Source organism: Pipistrellus kuhlii, unplaced genomic scaffold (assembly GCF_014108245.1).
Source record: "Pipistrellus kuhlii isolate mPipKuh1 unplaced genomic scaffold, mPipKuh1.p scaffold_m20_p_15, whole genome shotgun sequence".
NCBI classification, from domain to species: Eukaryota; Metazoa; Chordata; class Mammalia; order Chiroptera; family Vespertilionidae; genus Pipistrellus; species Pipistrellus kuhlii.
In genome coordinates this window covers 6,221,452-6,249,095 of record NW_023425460.1, presented here as the reverse complement: position 1 = coordinate 6,249,095, position 27,644 = coordinate 6,221,452, and the positions used below count along the sequence as shown (strand labels likewise).

Below are 27,644 nucleotides of genomic sequence, written 5' to 3'. Positions count from 1 at the left end.
AAATTACACATCTATCAGTTCTGGCACAGAGAAAGTTTGAGAAATCAGAGTTGAAAATACTATGGTATCAGTCTGAATGGAGTCAGGGAAAATAGAAGACACACTATATATTCAAATTATGAAGGGTTTTACTGTAAGGAATGGGAGTCTTACACAATCAGGAAAGGACTGAGTCAGGAAAACCAGCACCCTAGAGTCTCAGACTCAGATGTTTCTTAAGAACTTGTTAAAGTTTCTGGGGATCTCAGGAACCCGCAGAAATATCATACTGAATTTCTAATATACACAAAAATGGGGGTGATTCTCATGGATACTGCTTCAAACATTATAACTATCTATATATTGCCCTGCCCTTCCTTCTCTCTGGATTTCCAAATCTTACTCTAGTATATCTCTTTGACCCACTCTAACCTAGGACCATGTGCCAAGGGAATTCTGGGAAATATAGTTTTCAAGTTTTCTTCTGAGTTGCAGAAGAGACCTTTGAAGAGGGAGTGGTAATACCTAGTTAAATTAGGCAACCTGGCACATCTACCACAATCCACTTGACCAACACTTATCACGTTGAAGGTCCCATTCCTATCTATTTGCACAAATATGTAGCCAAGTAATTGTAAGCCCAATTAAAAAATCTCTAAATTATTAAATTGTTCCCAATGCTTATACAGTCTTAAAGATAGGCCATAGTTAGTTAACTTGTCATATCAAGAACTGGACCTTAAATGTATAAAAGAAAGAAAGTAAGAAACCAAGAGGAAATCTGCTATGAAAACTTGCTTGGAAATGATATCCATCCTGCCTCCATCCATCCTTGGCAATCTTGCCAGTCTATTTATTGACACAGTTGTTAGTTGCTTATCCTGTTCTCGAACGAGGGGCTTGGTCTATTTGTGTTTGAAATTGATTGCTCGTACTGTCACAGAGTGATTTACATAGCAACTTATCATAATTAGTTATTGTTTGCAGTTTCCTTAATATGAATTGCACTTTATGCCTAGCAATTGATTTTTCTGTATATCTCCATGAAGCAGCTCAATATGAACCATTCGAAAAAAGAAGAAAAAGACAGAAAGAAAAACTGCGAGCATTTTTTAATGTTTATTTTTAAAACAGTTTTAGCCTGTGATGCCGTAAAATGTGTTTTCACAGAAGCCATAAATACAAAGTGCTTTGCTCCAACTATCTAAATAAGCCAAAGTGAAATGAATAAGCAGAAAATTAAATGAATGCATGTGAAGATGTGGCCATGTAGACAATGATGGTTGGCAGGGGGAGATGTTGGCCAAGAAAACTACATGCCAACAACAGGAGACCTTCGGGAGGGCTCAAGATGGGGCTGCTCGATAACCAAACTGTTCATCACAATTTGTTTTAGGCTGACAGGATTTGGAGGCAGTCTGTCTCTTTCACCCAATCTTTAAACCATTTTCTACTTTTTATACTCCTATCATCTTGCCATGTCAGCCCACAGGAAATGTGAAAGCTAAGTTGGTTTGATCGTTATAAACAAAATCTACACCAAATAATAGTAAAAACTCCAGGAAAATAGATGCATTTATTTAGGTTATCTTAATGGTTCAGCATCAAGAAGTATTTTCCCCTTTTGCTTGTTGGTTCTCAGTGACCAAATAAAAAGGTGGAATAAGCAATAGATGGCTTTGGGTGCCTTTGCCAGGTAGACTTCAGACCTTGTAGCAATGAGGTAGCATTGCTTATTTGTTGCCTCCATCTTCTGGAATAGTTTGATTACTGTTGACTCTTGAACAATACGGGGACTAGTGATGCTGACCCCCTGCACAGTCAACAATCTGCTTATGACTTTTGACTCCCCCAAACTTAACTACTAATTGCCTATTGTTTATGTTATAAGTAACATAAACAGTCAATTAATACCTACTTTGTATATTATATGTGTTATATACTGTATTCTTACAATAAAGTAAGCTAGAGAAAAGACAATGTTTTTAGAAGGAGAAAATACATTTACAGTACTATATGTTTTTATTTTTAAAAAATCCTTATATGAGTTGACCTGTGCAGTCCAGACTTCGGTTGTTCAAGTGTTCACTGTAGTCTTTCAAGGGAGCCAACCTTCAGATGATTTCTCAAAAAGCATCACTGAGGCAATGAAGATTCATAGGAACGTGATAGATTCAACTTTTTCTATGCAAAGTGTATTGAAAGTTGTGGGGTGGAGAGAGTGAGAGAAAGTGAGAGATAGAGATAGAGATAGAGATAGAGATAGAGATAGAGATAGAGATAGAGATAGAACATGGAGATGGAGGTGGAGGTGGAGGTGGAGGTGGAGGTGGAGGTAGAGCTAGAGATAGAGGTAGAGCCAGAGGTAGAGGTAGAGGTAGAGAGAGAAGAAAAGGAGATAATTATACTGGCAATTGGTAAGGGAGGCCTCTCTGTTGATGGGAGAAACATTTCATCTGTGGATCCTGCCAAACAGTGGCTCCCTTTGCAGCAGGATAGTAAGAAGCTCGGGAAATTCCCTGGCAAATGGAATGGGGGAAACTGAGAGACAGTTGAACAAACTGGCCAAGCAATGTCTTACCTTCCCTAACCAAGGACACTTAGGAGCAAATGGAGTACACATTCCAGCTCATGCTGGGGCAAACCCGCCTTGGTCCTGGTCCCTCTTGGGTGACATTCTTTGAAGGTGAAACTGACCAGAGAATGACCTGAACCCCTCTATATGTTCATTTTGATGAATCAGTATATTGAAGAACACACTTGGAAAGCTGATGAGTATTTCACTGAGATCTCTTCTGAGACCCCTAAAATTCTTGCATTTAGAAAACAGATGAAAACCCTCAAGATAAAGCTAGCCAGCACGTTCTCTTTGGACAAGCCCCTGTTCCTCATTTTCTCAGGCGTGTACTTTTGCTCTCTTTCTCCTAAACTCTAAGGGTCCCCATGAGACTTGCAACCAGAGGAGCAGCAGGCAGCCACAGTTCATTCCAGGCTAATCCCTGAACATGTCTCTAAGGCCTCCTTTTCTCTGACTTTTCAGTGAGCTAACAGCAGCCCCATCTTGGCTCACTTCTGCCACTGTGACTTTGACTTCTGAGTGAGTCTACACAGCCCCATGTGGCTCATTTCTTTCTTACAGCATTTCTAGAGAGCCAAAGCAGCAACACCTAGGCTCTCCCATGTTGCTTCTTCTGTTCTAAGCCCTTCCTTTGTCTCACTGTCCCCAGCTTTAATAAATGTTACACTGAAAATTGCCTGGACTTGTGTTGTGAAATCTTTTCTACGAAAAGTAAAAAACCCGCACATTCTAGGCCACCCTGGGGCAGGCCTGCCGTTCCTTTTCTGGTGACACCTTCTCTCAGACTTCATGATATGGCTTTGCTATGTAAATGTGTGTGTGTGTGTGTTGGCAGGGGTGGAGGGGGTGGTGGTGGTTGTGAGTGCGTTGGTTTCTTGAGCAGAGCTATTATTAGCATTTTCTAATTATGTAAAATACCTTCCTCTGATGACATTATCAACAGAACCTATTACTTTCGTTTTCTTCATAATGCTTTTATGGTCTTATAATCTTGGTGGAATTCTCAGATGCTGAGAAATGCTGAAGTTGCTTTTATTTAATCGAGGTGACTAGTGATTTGACAGTAGTGGTTGACAGGTTTATTTTATCTGGGTGGCAGCAGGAGTCTATTTTCAGTGTGTGCATTCTGCTCCACAGTGAAAGGACTTTACTAAGTGCTGAATAAATTGTACTTTCCTTTGATTCTAGACCTTGCTGAAATGGTTTAAAAACTCTAGTCCGGGTCATCAAATTCATCTCCCTACTGCTTTGCAGGGTCAACAGCTTCACTGTGTACCAAGCAGGCTGGGTGGATTGGAATGGAGAGTGGTGTAGATTAAAACTTCCGCACATATATAGATAGATGTGCATGTGCGTGCTCTGTCTGGGAAGGTGGCAGTGATGGAAGAGCCAGCCAAGTGGAATCTGAAGATGGATGAATCTGTTAGACTATTACCAAGACTGGCGTGGACTCTAGCCAGGAACTTTAAGCAACTGCCTTTAAGCATTTGAAATCCATAGGGGTCCATTTCCTATCCTTTTTCTCCAAGGATGATCTTTCATTTGCAGTCTCTGGAATTGCTTTATTTCTACTCTTTGGGCAGAACTGTGGTGCACTCATGCACACAGAGGAGCTAGGAATTTGGCTCTTTCTTTTCAAAAGCTAAATAAGGAGGGAAAATTAGAATCACTCCCCCGTACCCCACTGCATAACACACCTCACTTCTGTTGGATGAGCAGTCAAAAGAATAACCCTTCTTCCGACAGTGCATATAAAAAAAATGGTACTACTAGTAAAAACAACAACATATTCTTCTGTCCTGGCTGGTGTGTTCAGTGGTTAGAACATTGGCCTGTTCATTGGAGGATCTCGGGTTTGATTCCTGGTTAAAGGTATGTGCCTGGGCTGCAAGTTTGATATCCGGCCCCAGTCTGGGAGCATGCAGGAGACAATCGATTAATGTTTTTCTCTCTCTCTCTCATCCTCTCTTCCACTCTCTCTAAAAAATCAATGGAAAAAAAGAACATCCTTGAGTGAGGATTAACAAAATAACAAAAAACAACATGTCCCTCTCTCTTAAAAAAAAAAAAAATGGAGGGTTTGAGATTGACAAATTCGAAGATTCTATATGTCTTGAAGTTTTAGTCATGGGCCGTTTTTCATCCCTTCCATTGGTCAAACATAACTCCTGAAAGGATAAGTATTGCTCTCAGCACTTTCAACCAAGGACTCCTCCAACAGGTCTTTATTTAGTATCCACGTTGTACAAAGTATTTGTTAGGGTTTGTGGAGAAATCAGAAACAGAGGACACAGTATTTGTCTTCCGTGAATTTGTAGTTTGATTGAGGAGATACAAAAAACGAAGCAGTGCTAACCTGACAAGGTATTATGTATGATATAACTAAGAGTTGCCTTACTTGTAAAAGCTGGTGTAAGTGCTATGGATGTTTAGGAAAGATAGGAACCAGCAAAGGCTAGAATAGTCAGGCCTGGTGAAAGTTGTTGGCTTTGGGTTTTGAGAACAGGTAGGGCAGGGGTGGTGGGGGCAAAAGGACACTCCATACAAAGAACATGGGTAAGAAAATGCACGAGCTAAGAACGGAAGCAGGGGCCCAATTTTAAAAAGCCAGAAATAAGGTCACTCATGTAGAGCAGGTTTGCATTATAACCATCACTGAACAACCAGGAGCACTTAAATTTGATTTAAAGCTATACTAGGGGATTATTCTTCTATAAGCAGTATGCATGGGATTGAAAAGAAGATCCAGGTTTCTAGGAGGCCACTGTGGGATGACATTGAAAGAAGTTTGTTCTAGTTTTAGAAGCTTTTGATTCTTTGACACCAGGCTATGTGACTGGAGACTCTATTGCTTTCAAAGAGCATGTTTGTAGCAAAGATAATGTAGAAAACAACTGAGTAACAGATGGGGAAGGCAGCTGGGGCCAGGACACTGCCAGGGGAGCAGGGTGGGGTGATGTGAAGGAAATCTCATGGCCACTAGGGAGGGGCTGCTCCAGGTTGCTGATGGTCTGACTACAGGTTCCCCTTGGCTTGGGCATCAGAGAAAATGGTCAGTCAATGCTTTTTGCCCCCATGTTTTTCAAAGTATTTCTGGGGTTGGCTTTGGAAGCTAAAATGTAGAGTCTAGCATCAGTTTTATTAATTTTTAAATAATCTAGCATTTGATGATGAAGATCTGGAGTTACCTGCACTACAGAGCAACTTTCTGTAGCAAATGCAACAGACCGACCTAAATAGAGAGTACCTGAGAGCAGAAGGCTGCAAGGAAGCTGGCATGGTGTGTGGGGAGAAGCTGTGGTCCCTGCCTGTATCCCCTCTCTCGCACCCGCCCCCCTGCAAGATTCTCCCCTACTACTCATGTGTAAGTTATAATCTTGTCTGCTAAATGGAAGACTTCTGGGATTTATATAGTGGCGCTCATGGCAACAGCAATAAACATACAATAAGCAGGCAAAGCAGCCACAAAAAATGTTTTCCCTTCCAGTCTTTGGCTCAAGATGAGCTACATTCTTTTATAAACTAATAAGTGCCCGATGTGCTTTATTCCTGCATCTTGGGTTTCTGAAGGAAGAGGTATGTGAAGCCAATGCTTTTTGTCTAGATTGTTCTGCTGAGAGCTCTGCCCAGCATTAACTTCTCAGTCCCAGGGTTTCCAACTTCCTCTTGTAGAAAGCGTTAGTCCTGCCACAGGTTTTTCCTAATGTAGAGATTTTTACAACCTTTTTGGAACAAATAAACAAACATCTGGAATCATGTGGTACATTTAATCAAAAAGTTTGCATTGGGCCAGAAATGGTAAAATCATGAAAAATGGCCTGTCGGTGAGCTCAAGAAGGCCAAGCGATGACGTTATTGGCTGCAAGTGGATTAAGATTGAGTGAGGGGGACACCTGCTCATTGAGCCTGCTCTCCTCAGCTTCCCCTCCCGGCCATTAATATTTACTGCTTTGCTTCTTTATCCATTCGAATGAAAGTTTTGGTTGGGCTGTTTGGGGGAGAGGGCTGTTACTTTTCCAATAACCTTGGATTTGTTGGGATGTGTGTACTTTATAAAGGGTGTGGTTTGGGGCTTTCTGACTTTTTAGTTCTCTTGCTCAGAATTCCATATGCTTCCAATCATCCCAGGGGCCTGTTTCTGTTTCTTCAATCAGTCACCCAGCCACGTTTCCTTGAGAGGAACCCTGCACTGCAGTTGTGGGAGATGCAAAAGAAGTTGCAGCCTCTGCCTTCAGGAATCCTATAGTCTAAGTGGAGAGCTAAGGGCCTCTACACAGAAAGCAGAGGCCAAGCCAGATGTAGGAGTGCAGAGAAGGGCGAGATCAGTAAAGATCAAATGTTTGAGAGGCAGCCTTGGATGAAAGTGAGAGCAGAATTGAACAAATAGGTGAAAGAAAAAATCTGGGTTTATACTTCCTCACCTTCTATTTCCAAATGTTTAAGAGCTCTTCACCTGGCCACCTCATGTAAACCTGCAAATTGAGGGGGGAAAAATATGTGCTAGATAGAGAAATTCAGTTCCAAAATACATCTTCCATCCCCTATTTCTCTGCTCACACATTTCCACCTAGTTGTTGCTCCTATGCACTTGACTATATACAATCTAAAGCCACCACTGGAATTGAGCCAGTTGTGTAGCTAACAAAACTGCAGGGTCTCTCCCTCTTAGTGTGGAAGAGAACTTGTGGACAGACCAAGTGGAGTTCTTGTTGAATTTCTAGCCATCATCTAGATGGCCTGTGGGGGTGGGGGAGGGGTGAGAAATAACCTTGAAATAGAGGTTATATATGATTATTCTGTCTCCAGTTAGTGTTTCCTCCGTGAGATATGTTTATGGTGAAATAAAATAATAACTTTTGTTTGCATATTAAGAGGAGGAGGTTGAGACTATTTGGCTTTGTGGAATGTATGCTCTTATATATTTTCCACTTGAGGATTTATATCCAGGATGAAGTCTAAGAAAAAGATGAGAAGTTTTCCTTAATACACAGAATACAAGGGGAGTAACCAGGGGCTGAAAAAACAGTGGTGCCGCGTGTTTTGGTTGGATGTAAGGAAAGGATGACTATTGTTGAACTGGAGTGTGGATTGTCAAGGGAGACTGGGAAATAACTGCTCCCCAAGGCTTTCAATGAAGGATATGCTCATCTGTCATTGGCAGATGAAGAGTGTAGACTGAAGGAAGTGAAATGAAAGTTACACAACTTTCAAATCCAGGCAGGATATGAAACCCAAATCTAGGGCTCCCTGTGTCAATGCTAGTTCAACTTCTTCATAAAATGTAACCCTGTTTCACCTTGACCTCTCAGGACTTCTACAAGTGCAGATAGATATAAGGCCATCCTGGAAAAACACTCCAGTGTTGTCAGAGTTCTTAGTCCTCAAAGCTTTATTATTCCTGTGCATCTGTTTCTTTAAATACTCTCTGCAGAAACATTAGCATGAAAATAAGAGTACAGCAAGTGGGAATTTTCCATTTGTAGCTTCCCTTAGTCTGTGGGGTCAGAGTTCTATCCTCAGGGATGCTAATGAAAACTCTGTGTGCTGTTCCAGGGCAAATGTTTCTCAGTAAGAGAAAGGAGGGGGTGGGGAGCCAGGAAAATAATGCAACACTAATTCCAAAACACAGACTGCCTGGAGATTCCAATTTAAATTGCCCTTTTACCCCTCTTCCCACTCTCACCCCAAAGGAAAAAGAATCTTGTGTTGTAAGGACAGACATCTGTGTAAGAACAATAAAACAGTCTTCTCTCTTATGGATTAGCTCTTTATTCCTTTATTTATCTTGCTATACCTCATCAGTTTCTCCCAAATCAAGGCGAGTCAAAGAGGATGAGATGCAGTCCTTCACTTTGGTTTTGATTAAAGAAACCCATATAACCATCCTCTCCCACAAATTTCTTCTCTCAAGAGAGAGCTTTCCTTTTTATGTCTAATTTATTTTTTCTTCATCTGCTTCATTGGAATCTTTCTAGGACTTACTTCATACAGTCTGTAAATCAAATAGCAAAGGTCCCCTGGAGAATGGGGTAGGCAGTGAATGCTGGAGTAGCTGGGAAACTGTAAAGTACAAGGAAAACTAAGATAGCATAATGAGCACTTTTCACAGCCTCCTTTTCTTCTTCTGAATTTCCAGAAATGTATTATTTAATTAGAAAGAATGCCTACTGATCTAATACTATGTGCCAAGCACTCTTCCAAACATTAGGGATAGGAGATGACTAAATCAGACAAAAATTCTGACTTCAAAGAGCTTACAATTTATTATTGAAAGGCTCAATAACTAAAATAAAAACAAATGAAATTCATATAGTATGTTAGAGATAAGTACTAAGATGAAAACAAGGAAGTGTTGATCCTTTGAGTCTCCAGGAACTGCTGAGAAAGGGGCATTAGAGTGATAAGTTGAAGGAGGTGAGAGATGGAAACCAGAGAATATCTAAGAGAAGAGTTATTCAGGCAGAGCAAGTGGACGGTCTTGAGGTAGGAATATGACTGGCATACATGAAGTAGAGCTAGGAGGCCTGTGTGGCTAGATTAAGTCATCTAGTGGGGAGAGGAGGGTTGGAGGATGAGTGTGGATGGAAGTCAAAATGCTATCAGAGGCCAGAACTTATAACATCTTATAGGCCATTTGTGTGACTAAGTCAGGAAGCCATTTAAGGTGTTAGCAAAAATGATAGAAACAATATTACACTACTCCCTATTGGGGGGAAAACATACTCATACCATAACTAATTGGAAAACAAGAAGGAAGTAGTGCTATTGATCAGAAAGTAGACTGCAAGATGGATAGAAGGGTAGGATTGACAATTGGAAACTTAAAAGAAAGACTAAGAGAATTCAGTGAGGAAGTAAAATACACATACAGAAATCACTAGCCTTTTAATATTAAAACAAAAATAGTTAGAAAATATTTTAAAAGAAAGACTCCATTTACAAAAACAACATAAAAGGAAATAAAATTGGAATGTGATACATTAACAACCATATACAATACCTTTATAAAGGAAATGTTATAACTCTCTAGAAGGCTTGGAGATATGAACAGACATACAATATTCTTTTATAGGAAAACTCAAGACCATTAATATGTCCATGATCTCTTCGTTAAAATATAATTTCATTACGAAACTACTATATAAGTATACTAGTATAACGACCAAAGTTTTTCCTTTTTTCTTTTAAACTAGAAAAAATGGATCTAAAGTTTAGATAAGAAGATAATAGCCTAGATCATTCTGAAGAAAAAATATATATATGTTGGGGGAGGGATTAGTCCTAATGGTTAAAAGCACCAATGATTTTTTTAAATGTAGCACTGGCACACAAATCACTCAGCAGACTAATGGAATAAAATGGGAATTCCAGAACAAAAAACTCAAAGGCATTTATATGTGGGATTTAGTGTATGTCGAAGTGTTACCTTAAACTGGTGGTAAAAGCCCATTCAATATATGTTCTTGGGGCAAATGAGTAGCTTTTTGGGGAAAGAAAAAAAAAGGATTCATTTTTAATACCTTACACAAGGATAAATTACAAATGGGTCAAGATTTTAAGTGGTGAAGAAAAATAAATCATGAAAATACTAAGAGAAAAGATGGGAAAGACAGAATTCAGAATTCAGAAGCCCTGGTTTAAAAATGAAAACTTGAAAACCTTAACCTTATTAAAAATATGCTTGACTTTATTTAAAACAAACAAGCACAACCTTCTCCAAAGAGGACATACAAGTCAGTAGACATATAAAAAGATACTTAATGTCACTAATGATCAGAGAAAGTATAATTAAAACCACAATGAGATATCATTTTGTGATATCTCATTAAATCAACTATTATCAATAAATCAACACACAGCGAGTGCTGGCGAGGATGTGGAGAAAGGGGAACCCAGATGCTCTATTGAAGGGATTGCAGATTAGTGCAGCCACTATGGAAAACAGTATGGGGTTTCCTAAAAAAAAAAAATTAAAAGTGGAACTGCTTTATGACCAAGTGATTCCACTTCTGTGTATATATATCCAAAGAAACCCTAAACACTAATTTGAAAGAATATATATATATTCCTATCTTCATTGCAGCCTTATTTACAACAGCCAAGATATGGAGCAAATCAAGTGCCCATCAATGGATAAGTGGATAAAAAAGCTGTGGTACATATATACAATGGCATCTTACTCAGCCATAAAAACACACACAAATGAAATCTTACCAGCTGTGACAGCCTGGATGATGTAGAGGCATATGCTCATTAAAATAAGCGAGACAGAGAAAGTCGAATACTGTGTGTTTTCACTTATATGTGGGATCTAAAGAACAAAATAAATAAGTGAACAAAATTGAAACAGACTCATAGAGAACAGACTTTGGGTTGCCAAAGGGGAGGAGTCATGGGGGCTGAGTGAAAAAGGTGAAGGGATTAAGAAGTACAAACTGGCCTAAACTGGTTTGGCTCAGTGGATAGGGCTTCAGCCTGTGGACTGAAAGATCCCAGGTTCTATTGTCAAGAGTATGTGTCTTGGTTGCAGCACATCCCGGTAGGGGGTGTGGCAGGAGGCAGCTGGTCGATGTTTCTCTCTCATTGATATTTCTGGCTCTCTCTATCCCTCTCTCTTCCTCTCTGTAAAATATCAATAAAATATATATTTTTTTAAAAAAGGAAAAAAAAAAGAAGTACAAATTGGTAGTTGCAAGATAGTTACAGAAATGTAAAGTACAGCATAGGGATTATAGTCAATATTGTAATAGTTATGTTTTGTGCTGTGGAAATACTGGAAGAAACACTTTGTAAAGTACAGGATTGTCTACCCACTATGCTGTCCACCTGAAACTAATACAAAAAAATAATGACTGTAAACTGTAATTGAAAAATAATTTTAAAAAAGAATTATTAGAAAAATTGGTAAAATTTGAATCGGGTCTTAGAATTGAATGGTAGTATTATATCAATAGTAATTTCCTGGTTTTTATGACTATGTTACAATTACGTAGGAGAATGTACTTATTTATTAAAGATACACTGTAGTATTTGAACATGAAGAGTATCACGTGAGCAACTTACTCTCAAATGTTAAAGTGCTTTGTACTTTTATTACATTTCTATTATAAATATGAGATTCTTTCAAATTAAAAAAAAAACAATTAGAAGATGATAAAATCCAGACCAGACCACACGAAGACCCTATAGAAAAGCTGGAATTTTAAATCGGAAATCTAATGCACATGCTTTAAAGTTTTATGATACATATTTATACTTTATTGCATATGTATACTTCTCAAAGGAGAGAGAGAGAGAGAGAGAGAGAGAGAGAGAGAGAGAGAGAGAGGAAGAACTTTAAATAGAAGAAAAAGATTTTACAGTGAGGAAGACGTACAGTGAATTTAAAAATATTTGAAAATATGTCACTTCAAGTGGTAGATTATGTATATTTTTCTAATACATGAAGAATTCTAAATGCATAAAAAAGTGACCAACAACTATAAAAATAGATCAGCAATTACATTCCTAAAAAAATACTGGCATGTGTGTAAAATGACCTGTATACAATAGTATTTATTGTAGAATTGATGTAATAACTAAACATCAAAGATAGCCAAATATCTGTCAATTTAGAAATGGTTACAGATATATGGGACATCCAATCTCTGGAATATTGTGTATCTCTCTCAAAAGAACTAGGATATTCCCTACATTGTTACTAGTATATGTAAATCTATGCAACTGTGAGTATATGCAGCATCTATCAATAAAGGAATAAAGTAAGATACAGAACAATATGCATAGAATACTATCCTTTATGTATAAAAGGGATACTGATAAGAATCTATGTTTCTAAAAGACTCTGAAAGATGAATAATAGTGAGTGCCTATGGATGGGGAGAACTAAGCATGTGGGAAGACGGGGGTGGGAAAAATAACTATTCACTCTACACTTTATTTCTTCTACATTTTGAATCATATTCAAAAATAAACAAATTGAATTTAAAAGACAAATAAAATTCATATAGCCTATAACCTAGCAATTACACACATCCAAAGGGAAGTATGCAGAATGATGTTTATTGCAGCATTTTTCTAGTAGTAAAAAAAAAAAGTACCAAGAGAAATTATATGCCTATCAAGAAAGGAATGGTTAAAGTGATTTTGAACACTATGCAGCAGTTTAAAAGAAGTTGAAGATAAATGAAGTACTAACACAAAATGATCTTCAAGACATATTTTTGAGTAAAAACAACTTGAGTACAAAGTATTTGTATTGTAATACAATTTATGTAAAAGCACAAAATTGCGCGCGCGCGCGCACACACACACACACACACACACACACACACTCACATGCATGTGTATAAATGCATGGAGATAGTTTTGGAAGGATGGATATAAAATCCTAACAGTGGTTACTTCTGAGAGAAGACTTAAATTGAATTTGGAAAGAATAGAAGAGGGTCAAGAAGTCTACCTTTTTCAGTATCTAAATTTTCATAAAAATATACTAATATTTTACTCATGTAATACTTATAATAAAAATAATAAAAGATCTAAAGAGGGTAGGATCTTGGGATAATTTCTAACCATTTTGGAGACTTTGAAGCTTTGTTTCCCCAAGGCTAGGGATGAAGAAATAGTTTCCCCACCCAAGGTGGCCAGTGGTTGAGTGTTGATCTATGAATCTGGAGGTCAGGGTTTGATTCCCAGTCAGGGCACATGCCCAAGTCGGGGCCTCTTTCTCCCCCTTCCTCTCTGAATTCAATAAAAATATATTTTAAAAATAATTGATGTGAAAACATTCCTTTTCTTCTCCAATTTTAAATAATCTAATGTTGAGAATCCACAGTAAACTTTCTGTATTATGTCACTGTTGGGGGATATGATACTCATATGAATTAAATATTCTGGTAGATGGGGAGATACAGAGGGGAAAAAAAGTCAAGAGGTAGATGCATATAGTGACCCTATGGCTTCTGGTTTACTGAGAAAGGGAAAGAAGACTTCAGCAGTAATTATAGGCTACTGTTTATTGAGTGGTTTCTTTAGAGTTAGGCACTGTGCTGGTATTTTACATATGTTTGTGGTCTCATTTAATCTTCGTGATATCTCTTAGAGCTGGCTATTATCCCATTTTTACATGTGAGGAAATTGAAGCTTAACGAGATATTATGTAGCTTACCCATGGTCCCAGTACTAATATGTCCTTGTGAGACACAAAACCAGGGCTAACACTGAAGCCTGTATTCTTTCCTCATTCCATGCTGTCCTCACCCCTCCCAATAAAACACACTTAACATGCAACTATATGAATAAATTTTAATCTGCTTCTTAATTTCAGCATTTCAGGAATCCTGTTATCAGCTTCCATTACCAGGGCACTAGTGAAGCATGGAATAAATGATGGCTAATTGGAAATATCTGGTTGACAGAAAGCAAGAGTACTACTGCATTTGTAGGAGTGAGTGCTTTTATAAACAGATAAAAGTGTAGCAAAATCACAGGTGTGATTTTTGGCATACCCTCTTTGTTATTTATTGATCTGCGTGCTCGGAAGGCCTTATTATATCCCCTTCACAGATTTCAAATTTTCTGTTGTTTTTAGCACCGATATCAGACCTTGCATCCCTCTTTGTCATCGTATAAATATTGTTTAGATTCATGAGGCCTTTTCTCCCTCCTGGAATCTCCTAGCAAAGAATCAGACCTCTTCACCTGAATTAACACAGGCAGAGTTTAGGTGTGCTGGCCCGGGGCTTCCTGGACTACCCCTTTGGTTATAGATTATAAATGCCGTTTAGAGAAACCACAAGATGGCTCCTGAGTGTCTAGTAAACTTCAACAACCACCTGAGCGATCCCTCCGTGAGACTGCATAAAACGGAAATAAAGAATGGCAAATAACCCATTGACTATGCACTTTCTCTCCCGCTGAGAGCAGAACGCAGTGCAATGCAATTTCAGTACTTACATGCCTCTGGGGAAAACAGACCCTGAACATCACCGAGTGCAGCACCGGAGAAATGCCTCAGATCTGTGCTATGCGTGGCGTCATAAAACCCAAGCAACCTTAGACTTCCTTTTGGAGTACAATGGACTGGTAATTTTGTTTTGTTATGTTATTCGCTGAGCATAATGATAATGGGTCACATGCAATTTAAGGAAAAATTAAGTCTAATAAGAAAAATATCTAATACATACTAACAGCATCTCATTTGTATTGTTGTTGGTCTAATCCTTCCATTAACATTTGTTTTTACATATTAAATGATCTGCAATAAGTTGAAACTGAAGATGGCAGTACAAATTAAAACACGCATTCTTATAACATATGCATTGTATGACTGCTTGGATGACTTCCCTCAGGCAGGAACTGGGAGAGATGGCATATATGAGGAGGTGTTGCTAGCATGTAGTGGGAGGTGAGATGCTTGATTTTAGACATGCTCAGCGGTAAAGATGCTCCGTGTAGAGATGGACCATATTTATAACCAGGGATGGGAAGCAAGTCAATGAAAAACAGATACTGAAGGTTTGAATTCAACCCTTAAACAAAAGACACATTTATCCCCTCAAGCCAGGCTTCTTCCGGGCCAGTGGAGGAGGGTGGAGAAGCATAGGGAAACTCTGGTACCCAAGCAAAAGCATGGGGTGGGGGGGGAGGAAGGGGCGGGCGGGGAGTTCTAATAGGCAGAGTTAGCTGCCTATCAAGGACAATGTTGTGGGGTAGACCAGAACTAGGGGAATGTTTTCAGGAAGCTGTTATTATTAGATATGTGCCTCTCAGGCCTTCATAAGAATCTCCTAGGGAACATCCACAAGGTAAATATGCTGTGTACCGACCTCCAGGGATTCTGACTCATTGGGTCTGGGGGCACCCTGTATGTGCTATTTTTAATAAGAACCTTGAGTGATTCTGCTATACCAGTGGTCAGCAAACTGCGGCTCTTTAGCCCCTTGAGTTTGTAGCAAAGGCTAGCAAAGGAGTACCCTAATTAAGTTAATAACAATGTACCTACCTATATAGTTTAAGTTTAAAAAATTTGGCTCTCAAAAGAAATTTCAATCATTGTACTGTTGATATTTGGCTCTGTTGACTAATGAGTTTGCCGACTGACCACTGTGCTATACACAAGACCACTATGTTAAGGAGTCTCTTTTCTCAAACCTTCTTGGCCATGAAGTTTAATAGAAGAGTACTGACTTATTTCCAAACCCTGCTGACTAGTAGCCACAAAGGTCTTGCCTGAGAAGGACTAAGCAGGCTACAGGAGGCTGAGTTATCATGAAGAATTTGCTGTGCAAGACACTGTGCTATGTGCAGAAATGGTGAGAACCCCTGCCCTCAAGGCATTTACAGTTTAGTTCAAGATGGCAGAACTCAAATAATGCATCAAAATACTACAAGTGCTATGAAACCTGGGGATACAAAGGGCTTGATATTGGGGTGGGCTTTCTAAGTCAACATAGGGCTTGGGCAAAGGGGTGGCCAAGGTGTAGAGAATGGGACTTCACAGAAGTGTTGTTGAAAAGTTTGAATACTTTGGGTAGTAACCACTGATTGGTTGTAAATGGTGAAGAGGAGGGAAGAGCATCAGATGAGCCCCAAGTTTTTGGCCTGAGTGCCTTTGTGGCAGGAACATCCATTTTCAGAGGAATGTTTTTTGGGGGACAAATTCAGTCAGACCTGTTGAACATGAACATTCTGTGCCTGCAAATGGAGTTGCTCTAACTTATGAATCAGCAAAGTTTCACTGTAAAGGGGCCAGATTGTTTTGCTGTGATTACTCAACTTTGTCATTGTAACATGCGATAGGTGAGCAAATGAGCATGGCTATGTTCCAGTAAAACTTTATTTACAAAGCAAGTGGTAGGCCAGATTTTGCCCATCTCCCCTAGCTTTAAAACTCCTGCTGTAAATGTAAGAATGGGATGGCAGATAGATATACGTATTGACTTCTACATGTTTGTGTACATAGAATCTTTATCGTCACAGAATCATCACACTTATTCTATACAAACACTGCATTTTAAGGTTAGTTTAACAAAGAATTTTCAACCTTCCAAAAACCACTCAACGATTACCCATTTATTAAAAGTTAAGTGTGGAAATGTAAATTAAACTATAAGATACATTTTTGTACTCACTGATTCAGCAACATTTAAAAAGTCTGGCAGTACTACGTACTGGCAAAGTTGTAGAGAAAGAGAAACTCAAAAGCTGTTTTGGTGTTTTGTTTTCTTTTTTTCCTTTATTTTAATTTTATTTATGTTTTCCATCACTTTTTATCACCTCTATGCCTTCTGCCTCCACCCACCTCCTTCCCTGATATCAAAAGCTATTTTGGCCTGGCCGATGTGACTCAGTGGGGGAGCATTACCCTATGAACCAGAAGGTCAAGGTTCGATTCCCGGTCATGGCACATGCTTGAGTTGTAGCTTGATTCCCAGTGTGGGATGTGCAGAAGGCAGCCAATCAATGATTCTCTTTCATTGATGTTTCTCTCCCCCTCTTTCTTTCTCTCTCTCTCTCTCTCTCTCTTCCTCTCTTTCTCTCCCTTCCTCTCTGAAATAAAAAACAAAACAAACAAAAAAAACTATACCTATTTTGGTGGGAGTGTGAATTAATGTTTTGGAAAACAATTTGTTATTATCTAGTAATTTTTTAAAAATATTTTTTTATTGATTTTAGAGAGGAAGGGAGAGGGAGAGAGAGAAACATCACTAATGAAAGCGAATAATTGATCAGTTGCCTCCTGCACACCCCCTACTAGAGATTGAGCCTGCAGCCTGGGCATGTTCCCTTGGCCAGAACTGAACCTGGAACACATCAATCCACAGGCTGATGCTGCATTCACTGAGCCAAACTGGGTGGGCAGTAGTAAATTTGATTATATGCAAACCCTAAGATCCAGCAAGTCAACTTCCAGGACTCTAACCCAGGACAAATGTTTGTACATGCTGAGATTAATAAGAACTACACTCGTAGCATTGTCTATACTAGCAAAATAAAACAAAAGAGAGCAGCAACAACGAAATAGTCAAAAACTGGAAACAACCCAAATGGTTCTTGAAATGAAGTGGGGTAACATTCAACATGGAAGAATCTATAAAACAAACTCCCTGAGTAATACTCTATGATATTATTTTTATATAAAAAGTAAAACAAAACTCTATTTTAAAAGAGTCTTTACATATGTGTCAAAACTGGAAAAGAAAAAAACAAAACACCCCACATGGAAATGAAAAACTTAAAATTCAATGTTGCATTTACCATCAGTGGTCAGTGGAGGCAAAGAAATCTAATCTGATAGGGAAAACTTAAGGGAATTATTTATTTCTAAGCTTGGTAGTATGTACACAGATTTTTAAAGTTATTTTTCCCAATACTTTACATGTGATATTTGTTCCTTTGCAGTGGAGCAAGCATTGCATGATAATGAAAAACAAAGACAAACAAGAATCTTACTGAGTTTCAATACCAATTTTATACTTTTGAGAAATAATTCGCTGAAGACTATTCTTATAAAAAGATGTCAGTTTGGGGGAGTGACTTCTAATCTGACTCGTTTTCTTTGCCACTCACCTCTCCCCGTCACTGAAGGCCAGTGGCTTCCAGTGCTTCCTCTGGGCACAAGGCCCTGGGGACGGGTGGAGCCCAGAGCGGAACGAGTGGCTGTGCAGGGTCATTTGAGTTCCCCGTCTTAAGGAGAGCAAGCATTGTCTTTGGCCTAAGACAGAATGTGGTCACATTTCTCCCTGTCACTCAGCAAGGGATCCTGCTGCTGTCTTTATATCCTCCCAGTCATCTGGGCTTACAGGGACACTGTGTAGTGGTTTCGTGGTGTGGAAGCCATTGCTACCTAATTTTTTATTTCTTGAATATCACTTTGAAGTGTCATGATTACAAGGCTTGGAAGAAGATAAATTCCCTGTCTATTCCGAGTATAAATGAGCACTTGAGATGAAACCACCTAGTTAATTTCCCCTCGTTGCCAGAGTAGAATCCGAATCCAAACCACAGCACAACCTAGCCCCTAAATCTCCATTAAAAACCACCTTGGGTCGTCTGGCGAAGCTTTCTATAAAGTCAGCCAAGAATTATAAAGTCAAAAGTGAAAAATGGTACAACAAGAAAGAATCATAAAAAAATACTACATCAGTTAAATGTTCTCAAAGGCAATTTAGTGTGTTCTGGCACCGGTTCTTATTGATGCAAAGAATGTGATGTGTCAGGGCTGGGCTGGAGCATGAAGGAAGTGCGGGAGGAAGGATGAAGCTTGGAGACTCACTCAGGAGCAGCTCTGTGAAGGGTGCCTCGCCGTCTTGCTGTTATACCAGGAATTTCAGGGACAATATTCTAATTAGTCCGGTCTGGACATCTTCCGTACATTTTTAAAATTAGATTATTTTTTTCTTTGTGGAGATAAACAAATCTATAGGCTGCATAAAATTGGTCTGCTTTTTTTATATCCACATTCCAAGCTGTGATTGTTTCTTTCTCATCTCCAGCACCCTTAGGGTCTCATTAGTCGATATTGATTAGTAATAACCACAGCTGTGATTATGGTACACCCACCATGTTATAGGTGCTGTGCTTATGCCTGCAAATGCATCTGTCATCCTCCTCACAGACACCCAGTGAGGTAGGTCTGAATAGCAAGCTGGTATACAGATAAAGACAGCTAAGGCTCAGAGACGCACAACTTCTCTGAGTTGACACATTGAGTAGCAGAAATAGGACTTTTCAGGCCTGACTCCTAAACAGGCCCTATGTTAGAAAGGTTGGTTCTCTGACCTCATCAGCAGTGGCGGGAAGGGACCCATGCCTCTGAGAACACAGTTGCAGTAGAGAATAGGATTAGGATGGAGACCTGTGTTTGAATCCTAGCTTTGCCAGTTACTGGCTGTGTGACCTTTGGCAAGTTACTTGATTACTCTGTTTCCTCCTCTCTATAAAATGAGCATGATAGCAACACCTGTCTAAGTAGGTTGTTGTGAAACTTGTATGAGCCGGTATAAGTTAAGCATTTCAAAGAATTTCAAGCCCACAGTAAGTGCTATATTTGTTATTATTGCTCTCCTGCTTCTACATGAAGTTAGTTATCACTGTTGTTGTTGTTACTGTTGCTGTGGTATCTCTCCTGGAGACAAGATTGCTTCACGGACAGTAGTTGTGAATGGGATGGGCTAAAGGGAAGGTGAAGGATCAGCCATGTGGCAGATCAGGGGGTGCATGTTTCCAGGCAAGGCACTCACCTTCCAGTGCTACTTTTGTGGGCCATGGCCACTTTGGGTAACCATTAGTCACAAATGAAGCAGTTTTGGAAGGTCAAATGAGGAAGGACACTGGGTTTCTTTTGGATACTTCCACATTCAAACTCAGGTTCTGGGTGCCTGCCTTTCTTTCTCATCTATGGATTCACATCCGGGTGAGAAGGAAAGCAGTTTTGAGATTTCCTTTGATTCTGGTAGGTCTTAGAGTCTCAGTTTTAGATTCAGGATGAGTGATTGGTTCGATCTAAATGCTTTAGGATCTGAAAGAGATTAGAAAAACTTTTCCAGAGCATAAAGGCAGGACAGGAGGGAACCATTAATCTCATGGACATTCAATTCCCTAACAACATTTTGGGAATGACCAGAAACAAGTCTGGCCATATGCTGCCCATTTGCAACCCTCTGAGCTATGGACTTTCATTTATTTATTTAATTAATTTTAATTTTTAAAATTTTTTTGACAGAACTAGGCCAATGCCATTGCCTCATTTAAGATGGTTCTCAAACTTGAAAAGAAACTGAAAGGTTGAGACACGCATGCAGAGTCAACACAGATGACTTGACAGAAGGAGGCCTGACAAACACCAGGGCTCCCTCAGTTGTCAGAAACAGGCTGATGAGGACAGGGCCGAAGCTTCGCAGACTGTCTTGCACTTTGGTAACAGAACAATCAGGAAAGGCATAGTTACGCTGTGGAGAGTTCTGAGATGCAGAGAGAACACGTTAATTGCTCGGCCTCAACTGAGACCTTTCACTCAAGTCATTAATCACAGTGCGCAGTCTGGAGCCTTGGCCCCCGAGTTTGATTCTTTAGGCTGCTCTCCTGCTCCTGCCGAAGGCTGGTTCCAGGTGCTGGCCTTTTGCGTTTCCCTCCAACTGGGCTGATTTACGAACCCGGAGATGTTTTCTGGTTTTTCCAAATTCTATTCTATTACTTTGTAATAAAGGAGACATGTGATTTCTGGTTCTCTGCAGCTCCTTAGTTTTAACATTCCTACTACCACAGATTTCTGCCAGTTACTCTGTGATCTGGAGGGGGAGAGAAGCCCTTCTGTGTTTTGAGTATCAAAGGTAAGACCGTAAAGACTCTTCTTTTTCCCTGTGGCTCAAGTGGAAAATTCAAAAGACCTGCAGGAGGCTTTATTGCATTCAACATCTCACTAGCTACATATGGCTCTTTGGCCCCTTAAGTGTAGCTCTTCCACAAAATACCACGGCCTGGACGAGTCTATTTTGAAGAAATGGCATTAGAAGAAGTTTAAGTTAAAAAAAATTAGGCTCTCAAAAGAAATTTCAATCGTTGTACTATTGATATTTGGCTCTGTTGAATAATGGTTTGCAGACCACTGGTCTAGTGTATAATATCAGGAGGCCTTCCACACTCGGGCCAGGGCTCCAGTGACATGTAAGTCAATATGGAAGACTTCACAGGAGAATCTGAGTGTCAACGGAGGACACAGTAACATTGAGGCTGAACAGGGTGTTGTGAGTGTTACCTGTTTGGCTGAAAGTTAAGCCCCATCTGGGCTGATAAGGGACAACAGATCCTTTGGGAGTTTTCCCAAGTGGCAGAAATGTGCCACAGGAAAGTAATTGGAAACTGATATTTGACATATCTCTGGGTTACTCTTTATTTCTGATAGCACCAGAGGGTTTGGCCAAGAGTCGCTAGTGACTAAAATACAAAATCCTGCAGTTCATTGCTGATATACAATCTCTTCTTTGTTGAAAGCAATCAGCTGCTTTCCGATCTTCTGCTTCCTAACTAGCGCTTCAAGTGCAGAAGCCCATGGGCTTAATTTGGGTGAAATAAGTAGTGAATTTAGCCAATCCTGCCTTTTGATAATTCTCTGAAACAGAATCATCACTGTCAATGGAGCACTATCTTTAAAATTCAACTCGATTTAACAGGCACTTGTCCAGAGCTCACTGTGAGCCCCATCCTGTGCTGTGCCATGGGACGTACAAAATAAATAGCAAACATGGCCTTTGCCCTTGAGGAACATAGGAAGGATGATGTGTTTATGAAACACATTTTACATGGCAAGATAAGATATCATGTATGTGCCAAAGTGAGTAGAACCTGGAATAAGTACAACAAGGAGTCATAAAAATGAGAGGAGAATCGACTGGAACTGTCAGGGAAAGCTTTATGGATGAGGTGGGGACAAAGAGAGCAATATCCCAAATCCAGAATTCTCCCTTAAAGAAATTGCTAGGAGCACAATATCAGGTTACCAAGAGATTATGGAGCCCCCCTTTGAGTGAAAGTAAATTCGTTCAATATGAGAAGAGATTCAGTTCAATAAATATTTATTGAGTACATGCTATGTGCCAACAACTGTATCTGATGAGGTAAAGGATGAATAATTCATACAAAGAACACATGAAGGTAGTTCTCCATGCTACCTTCTCTTAACATAGACACTAAAAGTTATTACTGGCCGAAACCGGTTTGGCTCAGTGGAGAGAGCGTTGGACTGCGGACTGAAGGGTTCCGGGTTCAATTCTGGTCAAGGGCATGTACCTGGGTTGCAGGCATATCCCCAGTAGCAGGTGTGCAGGAGGCAGCTGATCGATGATTCTCTCTCATCCTCATCAATGTTTCTAACTCTCTATACCTCTCCTTTCCTCTCTGTAAAAAATCAATAAAATACATTTAAAAAAAATAAAGTTATTGCTGGCTGTGGGATTCCAAATCTAATGGTAAGATTGCCACTGACCATTCCATCTCTCAAAAAGGCCTTCTCATGCTCACTTCACGACATAGACTAAAATTGGAATGACCCAGAAAGGATTAGCATGGCTCCTGTGCAAGGATGACATGCAAATTTATGAAGAATCTATACTTAAAAAAAAAGAAAGAAAGAAAGCCTGTTTATCCAAGATATTTTTGGATTGTGGAGCTGAGACTAATTTTTATATAGTGAAGGAATGACATGTCCAACTGCATAAGTTATATACAGTATAAAGAGTTGCATGCATGCTATTTCTGGAAGGTAGGGACACTGAGTTAGTATTGAATGTAGCCCCAAATTACTGGTTAGGAAATATTTGGAATAGCATTTGAAAAGTTTGAACCTGGCCCAAACTTAGGACCAACCATTCTAAAGATGATTTTTTTTCTTTAAAATGTTCATTATTCCCTTTGACAGCTGCTTTGGAAACCAATGAAAAGGGTCTTCTATCACTCGAGTTTGAGACAGTCTTGCCCTGGGCTCTTTGGTACCTGTGAAGTTTGAAATTGGCACCACCTGGATATATGGACTAAGTGACTAAAATTCTACCTATATTCCTCTTTGAAAAATGAGGAAACCCACTATTTGTTCACTTGATAAGGTACAGGTGTTAACTGGGTATTTGCAAATTGGTCTAGAAAGAAAATAAGTCAGTATGATTGATAATGGTGGTGGTGGTGATGGTCGTCATGGATATGGTAATCATTATTTTAAATATCTGCATAATTTTTGAATATTATAACCACAGAAGACTAGCAGGCCCTGAAAAGAATCTAAGATATCGAGTACTGAGGCACAGAGGTGTCAGAGTTTATTTAGTTAAACAATTCCAGAGGAACACTTGAAAATCTCCCTTTCTCACTAGCAATCATTCTCATACCACAGTGAGACTCTTGCTTAGTAACCCCAGCATTTCTGCCACCCACGTGACTGTTTTCTGAAGCTAATTTAGGATTTCTGAGAAAACTTTTTTTTTTTTTTAATCTGGAAGGACTGGTAGAAGGGAAAGCTAGAACAACTTTGAAATCACTCTTGATTTCTGTTGTTTTCCTTAGTATTCAACCACTCTCTTCATCTAATAGGTTTGCTTTGGCCTCTGTGGGTAGACACATACCCATATGCTCTGTCACTCATCTGTAGGCATGTGTATTTATTGATATGCATTCTTCTTCATCATCTGTAGGCATTTTACAAATAATGGCTTGTGTGTGTGTGTTTTATCATCTTATTTTTTAAAATGAAAATGACAACTTCAAAATTTTTTGCAGAAATAGTTCTTCTATGGTAAAAAAAATTCCAGCATGTAGGTCAGGGTCATCTCTGGGTCACAAAATTTCATGGAGGAGTTAGCACGAGAAGGGTAGAGGCAGTGGCTTGTTGTCCTTCCATTCTGGGGCAGGTGGGCAAAGTTGGCAACAAAGAAATTCAGTTCCTAGACAAGTCATGAAACAAAGATTGAGTGAGAAAGGCAGAAGAAAGTTAATAATACAAATAAAAAAATAGCAGGACATAGAAAAGACAAGAGGAGGTATAGATACCTCCATCCCTCTTCCTACCTCTTTTTCCTCGGTGAGGTAATTACTTGGCTGGGGGTGGGGTTGAGAGGATGAAAGGGCCTTGAGCTTTTGAGTTGAAATTTGGTCTTGATGAAATTGTCTTAAAAGCTTTTTTCTTGAATAGAGCCAAGGGGAGTTTGTAGAGCTAGAGATATCGGAGTGGGGCTCAGAAAAGAGAAGGCAGACCATTCAGAGCATGATCCAGGTTCTGGATTTAAGGGTAAGAAAGTACTATAAGATTTCCATAAACCAAGGGGACAAGTCGGAACAATGAAAATCTGGCCTAGGCTCCACTCACCAAGCAATAAGTTTTACTCTTCCTAATTTGTCCAGGGCACATTAGAGAACAGCATCCTCAGACATGTGAATTCTAAGCTTTCTTCTAGTTTGTCCAGACTATTTGTGTCCCTAGGAAAGTAAAGAGATCCAGAGCAGAAATGCCTGCTATAAGCACATTTAATGAGCTTTCTCCTGAGTAGATGAGCGTTGACAATGAGGAAACTCAGTGGTTCATTGAGCAGACTAACTACAGAGACCTGCCTCTCCAGTGGGCAGGATAAGTACAAAAGAAAAATTACCCAAGAGTCCTTGATTTTACATTCTTGAAGAGGGAGCTACAAAAGCCTAGGATGTGTGAAGCTTTCCCACTTTTCCAAATTTTCACACCTATAGTTTCCCTTTAGGAAGGCTGCAAGCAAGTCTGGCCTTAGTGGTTCCTTCTTCTCTTCTCTACAAACTCCATTATCACAATTATTGTGCAGATCCTGTGCTCAGTGCCATGGGGGTAGAAGGCCTCTTATTGATGTTGAGGAACTCAGAGGCCTCTATGAGAACAAGAAAGACATACGTAAGTGTGCTAACTGGAGTGTGTACAAAGCCTGCCTGACAACAGATAGGGAACCTTGAAAAACCAGAGGCTGGCATCACATATGGAGAGTTCTTCCAACTCTCACCTTAGTGGCTGTTTATTTTTACTGAAGAATGAAAAAGAAAATGGCCTAAAGCAAGCTAAGAGCAAATCCCTTGACTTTGTTCATTTTATAATATGACTGCAATACTTGGTGGTAGTATTAATAAAGGCCCTGGAAGTTCTCATAGGAGAAGTGTCAGGAATGAGGCAACTGAGCTTTCATTCACCTGCTTTAAGTTATTTCAGAAATAACATGATTTATAAAAGAATGCAGAATCATAATTTTCATTTTAACCCTAGGATGTTCAACAATAAAGGGATATTATATCCTTTGTTCTTAGAGCACCACAGATGCCAAATTATGCATAGGGTTCCCTTTTGGCATTGAGTGCTTGTGAGCCTGGAGGCAGCCAAACTCTCATTTCAGAAAGATGTTGCCTCTAGTAGTGTTCTCACCTGACTAACCCCTGGAGCTATGGGAGCAAGCATGGCCTTCCTAGCTTCCCTGCATTCTGATGGAGCAGGGAACAGCAAGAAGGGATGCAGTCTTAGGAATGGTTGGATGCTTGGGGTAACCTGTCTTCAGCCTCCATCTAGGGAGTTCTATAAGAGTGCCATTAACGTGCTGAAGAAATAATTTATGACTTTTGCTTTTGTCTGCACATCAACATACCCCAGCAGATGCTCGGTTCAAAACATGAATATTCAATTAACATAATAGCTGGCATCTGGAACAAAGAGCAGGGGTATTGGGGGGGGGGGGATTGAGTAGACTTAAATGTCATCCATTCTAACCACAACTGACTGGATGCACATAGTAGGCATTGAAAATATTTGCTGATTAGATTTTCTTTGATTTGAATAACTTGGTTGCTTGGGTTTGAGCACAGATGTTTGGCATTCAGCCAGAGTTGTGTGCTCTGCACCCTGTCATCAGCCTCACCACCTCAGAGATGATTGGCAAGGGGCAACCTTCCTCCCTTTCCTGTTGGGAGGTCTCTACTTGCCTCTCTCAACTGATGGGCTCTGGTTCAGGTGAATATCCCAGGATATCCTTCAGTACCTTTCTTTCTTTCTTTCTTTCTTTCTTTCTTTCTTTCTTTCTTTCTTTCTTTCTTTCTTTCTTTCTTTCCATTTTGATCAGGAATTATGAAGCCCTCATTTTCCCATAATTTAATGTTCCACAAATACCTAGAACTTACTACTTTCACAGGTAATCAAGTAGATGTCTGATACTCTACGGACCCTAGGAATGAAAAATAGTTGTAGAAGGTATAGACTGTGCCCTCATGTATTGGATAGCAGCATTTGAAGGTCTGTGAAAATCCATTTTGGATAACATATAAAGGTTTGTCATGGTTGGGAATGGAGCGCTCATTCAAAGTGAAACCGTAGAAAATTTTATCTTTCCTCATGGATTGTGTTCTTGGCTCAGTTATTTATCTCAGAACCAAGAGCATCATGTTGTCCTTAAATTCGCCCACACACTGCCTTGGTTCACACAGTGTGGGGCTGGCAAACGTCCACGTAGGTGCCAGAGAACTAAAGTGATTTCTCACCGGTCCATCCAAGAAACGGTCTGAATTGTCATAGGTAGCTGTGAAATTAGAGACAGGATAATTTATCTGTAGTTAGCCCCAGCAAATAGTGTAGGTAGAAGTTATAATCCTGTGTGGCTGGCAGATAGATTTACCACCCAGGTGGTTTCCCATCTCTTCAGACCCCATAGAGGTAGATCCAGTGGTTACCTACAGAAAGGACAAAGCACAGAAGTCATTAGAAACTTCTTACTTTACACCTTCCTGAGAGGTTTGTAACAATTATTAACCAACTTGTTAAATCTCCACAATAATCCTGCGAGATCGGTATTATGTCCTTATATTAGAGTAATCCTGTGAGGTCATTATGATAACTCTGAATGACAAGAGGAAACTGAGGCACGAGTGTATTGATGGAGTTAGCTGTTTCTAACAGGACATTTTGCAATGGATGCTGAAAGAGCATTCACCCTGAAGTTCCACAGTACCTTCTATCTACAATTGAACTTATTCTGTAGGTTAGGCATTCCTCATTCTCGGTACTCCTTATTAAAATGCAGCTACCCCTGGGAGAGAAGTCCTGTCAAGCATACTATCACTGAAATAATTATCTGAATGAGTTTTTAATAACATTTTCTCTGACATAGCTGAGCACATAGTACTAAGATGTTAACATTTGGATAAAGTGAAGGGAGATGGGAGAGATTGGGTTTGGGGAGTTTGTTTGGAGCAACCCTTCTGTTGGGGATGTAGGAATGAGAACCTCAGGACTCCAGTTCTAAGTGAAGGGAGTTCCTGAAAACGGAGTAGTGGTGCCAGTCATGGAGTAAGGAAGGTAATGAAAACATAATACTATTCATATTTTGGACTTGGATGGCCTATCTGTATTTAACACACCCTTGGTGAATGGGGCAGGATTATGATGGGTGAGGCCAAACCCATCCGTTATTACTTGCCAGGTACCTGGCTCTGGGCATGGGTCCATTTCATATGCTCTCTTATTCTGCTAACTACTTAAGGCAGAAAAATCATTCCCCTATTGGACTCCAATTTGCACCAGCCGAAACTGAAATCCTCATAC

The 27,644-nt window shown here is 39.7% G+C and overlaps 1 protein-coding gene and 1 non-coding gene across 2 annotated transcripts in view; both read left to right on the top strand.

The window, feature by feature from the left end:
- Positions 1-27,644, top strand: part of LRMDA (leucine rich melanocyte differentiation associated) — a 991,648-nt gene that overhangs the window by 784,372 nt on the left and 179,632 nt on the right. The window lies entirely within an intron of this gene.
- LOC118719654 lies at positions 22,574-22,675 on the top strand. Its single transcript, XR_004988216.1, has one exon. It is a non-coding gene; the product is annotated as a U6 spliceosomal RNA (small nuclear RNA).